General features: G+C 52.5%; 1 long non-coding RNA gene across 1 annotated transcript; it reads left to right on the top strand.

Annotated features, from left to right (window-relative positions):
• Positions 1 to 1,190: 1,190 nt before the first annotated feature.
• Positions 1,191 to 4,497, top strand: LOC125913042 (uncharacterized). Its single transcript, XR_007454912.1, has 2 exons — positions 1,191 to 1,739; positions 4,106 to 4,497. It is a non-coding gene; the product is annotated as an uncharacterized LOC125913042 (long non-coding RNA).
• The last annotated feature ends 1,134 nt before the right edge of the window (positions 4,498 to 5,631 follow it).

Raw genomic sequence — 5,631 nt, 5'->3', positions numbered from 1 at the left:
AAGGTGGAGCCCCGCCCGGAGCGCACCACCTCGACAGGCGGGGGGATCTGATCACGCTACCTTCCTCCGAAGTCAAGGTCAGCAGAAATGTCTCCGTATGTGACTTCTATCAACACAATAGCTCTTGCTTTGAGGGCACTGTAGAGACCAGTATGCGACACAGGACAAGGCAGCCCAAAAAAGAAGTCTTGACATATACACGTTTTCCCCTCCTTTTTATGGTATGACTCAACAGCCCTCCAGGGGGCCGAGGGAGAAGGGGCGTGAGCCTCATTGGCCAATCAGAATGACACACCGAAGCTTATGGGCCAATCCGATGGACGGTCTTGTTGCAGCCGTCTTGGCCAGGGGGCTGAAGAGCCAATGAGAGAGCCGGAGCAGGACACGTGCGCGGAGCAGCGGAAGGACTGCGGTTTGGTGCGTCAGGTGTCTCGAGCGTCCCGGCCTGACTGCTTGGGCTGCCCTTGGTCAGATGGCATCAGGTTCTTTGACCCCGCGGGTCCACACCGCGGCCAGCCCCTTGCCTCCACGCGGAGACTGCAGCCCCGGGATGAGCCTGCAAACCCTGCCTCCAGCCTCCTCCTGCTGGGCGCCCAGCCACTTCCACCTCCCAGCGTCGTGCCGGCCCTAAAGCTTGCGTGAGCCTGACGCTGAGATAAATCCGCCTGCTTGCTGGCAGATTACGCTCAATAAGAGAGAAAACCCAGCCAGTCCATGCTTCGCTTTTCCCTCAAAGCTTCTGACCTCGGAACCAGTTGTCCCTGACCTCCATTCCACCCCTGCCAGCTCACCCCACCCCAAACTTTTGGTTTCCTCTTGAAGTTGTTTGCTTGAACGCTTTATTTACAATTAGGATTCTGAAACCTTTCCGATGGCGGGGTCCTAGGGATTCGTTCTATTCCTAAATACTCTTCCAGTTTGCCTGTTTATATTTCCTCCAGCGTGAACCGAGAACCTGCTTAGGAGTCAGTCCCGATGCGTGATTGTGGTTCCAACTTAGGACGTTAGCAAAATACATCACTTCCCTGGGTCTCAGTTTCCAGGTCTATATTAGAGGGGCAATAATACCCACCCTAGAATGTTCCCATTATTTCATGCTACTCCTCTTTCTCCAGGTCACACCCTTTAAGACACTTCGGAGGAATTTAAAGAGCAGGAAGCGAGAAAAGGAAGCTACATTAAGCACAAGTCTTAAAGATGGTAGAAATAGATTGGAATTGGTGGCTCTATTAAAAAAAAATTTTAAGTTTATTGATTTATTTTGAGAGAAAGACCACGAGTGGGGGAGGGCAGAGAGAGAATCCTAAGCAGGTTCTGTGCTGTCAGCACAGAGCTCAAGGCAGGAATTGAAGTCACAAACCACAAGGTCATGACCTGAGCAGGGCTCGAGTCAGACGCTTAACTGACTGAGCCACCCAGGCATTCCTGTCTCTCTTAATCCATACAGAAAACTCTAGTGTGTGTGTGTGTGGGGGGGGGCAATGTCTCCCCAGATTTGGCCATTAACAAGAAGACACTAGAACACTGGACAATGTCAAATTCAGAGTCCCAGAAGGTGGCCTCTCATGGGCTCAGTAAAAGGTTGGTTCAAGAAACGGCGGGCTTTATGATTAACAGGAAGGACCTCAACTGCAAGGCAGTCTATGCTGGTTACTCAGCCTGTGATACCTGTGGCTCGTTCTTCCCCTTCCTGCTTTATCGACTTCCAAAGATTTTACTGGGAGATGAAGCTATGGCAGGTGATGTGAAATTTCCCTATTTTGTCACAAATCGGCCAGTTACTTGGTTTGGTGTTTACGTGGCCCTCAGTCCTCTTGCCCCTCCCCCATCACTACTTTATCCCCCCCCCCCAAAAAAACGCCATCAATTCTAAGACATTTCACTTTATTTAAAAGAAGCCAATATACAGGATATAAAGGGCATGATATTTACAACAGTACAGTAAACAGGTTGGTTTCTGGTAGGATCAGTAGTCTTTCAATGAGTATAAACCTCCCCCCGCCCCCTTCCCCTTGACACTAGACCCAACTGGCAGACAGACAGCAACAGTGGGGTGGGATGGGGCTGTGGGATACAAAGTCTCCCTGGATGGGGCTAAAAATCAGGTAGATGCTAAAATGTCCACCGAAGGGGTCTTGCTAGGGGTGGGGATGGTGCCTTCGCCTCATTTCTTTGAGGGCCTGGCGGCAGGAACGGTGGGGGATTTGCCCAAGACCAACACACGGCCCACCTTGAGCCTAGAAATCCTCCACGCGTGGAAAATTGCCTTTCAGAGAGAGTTTGCCCTCCCCCCCTACCCACCCGGCTGCCCCCAGACTCCACACTCTAGGAGCGTGCCCTTCTAGAACCAGAGCTCGGTGTCTCCGGGTGGTGAACTCAGGTCTGAGCAGGACCCAGCACGCAGCACCCTAGTCCTCTCCCAGGCCCCGGAGGAGCACATCAAGGACCACAGCCCAGGCCTCGGCCCGGAGTCCGCACAGCTGGGGCTGGGAGGGAGGCATCCCCTGGCATTTCCATCCCTGCTCCAGCTGCCTGACGACCTGGGACCCAGTAGGGCCCAGGCCCCAAGGAAGCCGAATGCTCCCTGAACCAACAGTCCCATGGCTGCCCACAGCCTGCTGGTTCTCAGCCTCTCCCAAACACAGCTGACTTGGAAATGGGTCTTGGCAGATCGGAGTGTAACTACTCAGAGCCCACCCTCCGAGGCAGAGCTGGGCCCCTACCTGGTGCCCCCTTCCGCCTCCCCCCACCCACCTCAATTCTGAATTCCCCACTGCCCACCCACTCCCACAAGTGCCCCCCCCAAACACTTCCAAGGACCGAGGAGCTGGGGGAGGGGTTAAGGAACAGGGAAATGGGGTGAAGCGGGACGTAGGCTCTGCTGAAGCCGCTCATGGGTGCAGGTGAGTAGGCGGTGAGGCCGGGGAGATGGGGCGAGGGGCACTGGTTATATTCAGCAGCAGCAACATGCATCTTGTTCACAGAAGAACACGGGGCTGCCATAACTGCCTACCCTAGATTTAAAAACCCTTTCCTTTCATAAAAATAGATGAGAATCTCTTGCTTTATAAATAGATTACATTTAGCTTAAGTGACACCTTCTATTACCCCTTACCCCGCACCCTCTCCCCCATTCCAAGCCAAAGTGGTTTGCTTCTCTGTAGGTCAGAGCCAAGTCTGTGACAGACTGGGCCTTCAGAGACCTCAAGATATATTGCTACAAGAAAACAAAGTGTGTTTACTTGCCAATGATCTTTTTTTTTATCCCCTGTTTGGAGTCTCAGAGGAGTGTGTGTGTGTGTGTGTGTGTGTGCGTGAGTGCGTGCGCGCGTGTGGATTCCACAACCAGGGAGCCCAAAGGAAAGCTACTCTCCCTGCTCCTCCCCGATCCTCTCTTTTTATAAAACCCCCAAAAATAGGAGAGTGAGAGAGGGCAGCACAGGAGAACCCATCTGAGAACAACCCTAAAATACCAATGTCAATATGACACTGGGCTTAGAAATAGAAATTTGACTATTTACAGCTTTACAAAGGACGGACCAGTTCGTCCCGACCGGACCTAGTGCTGCCCCAGCGAGCGTTGGGGTCTTTCTTGGCAAGCTGTGGGCTCGTGGCGAGGAGACAAGCAGGGCCCACTGGCAACGAACTCAAAAAAACAAAACAAAAAAACCCAGAACTTGGTGGGGAGAAAGGTAGCCAGACCAAGACCCAGGCCCCCTGCCAAGGAGGTGGGTCGGCCACCCGCTTGCTGTCCCCCACCCCCATCGTCCTGCCCCAAATCCTTGCTCCCCAGAGGAGAGCAGCTATGGAAAATCAGCAAGAAGGAACTTTCTGGCCAGCATCTATCTCTGGCTCCTGCCATTTCCATACTCCCTGGACAAACTTAGAGCACGCTAGTCCCAGAGACGAACGTCCTATGTACACAAAATGGGAAGCATAAATAACACCACCGGACACCGATTGCCCCGGTCACCTTAGTTACCCCCAAATGCTTACACTGTTGCCTTACGTCTTAACACTAAAGCTAGGTCTGTCACCCTCCCGCCACCTTGAGGAACAACCCGGGGCTGGCTTCCACTCTGCCTCCCAAACCACGTCCTTCCAGGCCTCCCCCCAGCCCCTGACAGAGGAGGCCCGAGGGGTCCTCCCGGAAACGGAAAATCTTTTCAGCAGCTGAGGTCCAAGGCCAACTGGCTCTGATAACCTTTGGTTAAAATGAAACTGAAACTAAAACAACAATAACACTAAGGACCATAATAATCAGATATGTTTGAACCCTGTAACCTTTAGAACAAGGGTCAGTGAGGAGGAGGGAAAGGGGCTGTCTCTCCTCTGAAACCATCAATCCCTCCACGTACCTACCCAGGGACCGTTCGGCTGGGGATGGAAGCCTCTCAGCCAGACCACTAGCAGGCTCCCTCAGCGACAACAACAACAACGGAAAGAACTCACGATGAAGGCCACCAAGTTCTGATAAATAAAAATTACATACAGTCACTAACATACACTCTCTCTCTCCATATATATATATATATATATATATATATTATACGAATATTATGTACAATGGTTTTAAGACTGCAAAACTGGTGGGGGAAACGGAAGAGAGAGAAGGCCCTAACAGGTCGCTGGTACCCTGAGGAAGAAAGACAGGGGGCTGCAATCCGTTTTAAAGCCAGAGCCCCTCCTCTGCCTCCACACAGGAGCAGTAGGCGAGAAGTTCTGGTCCTGGGGCACATTTTGCTTCTTTGACCTCCAGGGGGAGCTCCTGGGCCAATTAAAAAAAAAAAAAAATCGGCGATCCCACCCACAGGAGTGGGTCCAAAAAGAAATTTTTCTTAAAAAGCGAAACCTGCTCGCCTGGTTCCAAGCTGAGATTTGGCAGCGTGGCCTCAACGTGGTGCCTTTTGACACGGCCCACTCAAGTCTTGGGGAGACACTGGCTCAGATTAACTCCCCGCCAGTCGGTCAATCAAGTGAAGAATAGAAATAGGCTTGCGGGTGTCCATGAGCAGAACAAGGATGGCTCTCATCCAGAGATGAGCTCCGCTCCTGCCACCACCTCTGATCTGCCAGCAGCCCTCGATGCCTCCCTCCCCTTCCCTTTCCAGTGTCAGCCAGTGGCCAAGAAGTGGACAACTGGGGGCAGTGGAGAACCAAGATGGCGGCAGGAGGTAGGAACCCAGCTCCACTATGGAGGGGGTAGACACCAGACCTAGCCCCCTTCAGACTTTCTCACAGAGAAATTACAGACCTATAGCCCCTTATCATTGGCTGGGAAGGGAGAGAAAAACATCAAGAAAACAAAATGTGTTTACTTGCCAATGACCAGGGCAATAGGAGACCCCTCCCACCCCACAGAGGTCCCAAGAGAGCAAGCAGTCAGGTGGGCCAAGGGCCTTGCAGGACCCAGGCCTCACTACCAACCGTGACAGAACCCCCGTCCCAAGTCAGTGCTCACCCGAGGAGGTTGCGAGAGAGCTCGCCCTAGCTTCAGCCTCCCTCCGAGCTCCAGGGGAAAACCAGGAGTCAGGGCGGGAGCCTACCTTCCACAATGATATAAGGCAAGCTGCTTTTTTTGTTTGTTTGTTTGTTTTTTGCATAGTAGTTTAAACACAGTGAGACTCCACT

The sequence above is a fragment of the Panthera uncia genome, assembly GCF_023721935.1.
Source record: "Panthera uncia isolate 11264 chromosome C1 unlocalized genomic scaffold, Puncia_PCG_1.0 HiC_scaffold_4, whole genome shotgun sequence".
Lineage (NCBI taxonomy): Eukaryota > Metazoa > Chordata > Mammalia > Carnivora > Felidae > Panthera > Panthera uncia.
Note: the sequence above shows the minus strand (reverse complement) of the source record. Positions and strands in the feature narration are given on the sequence as shown.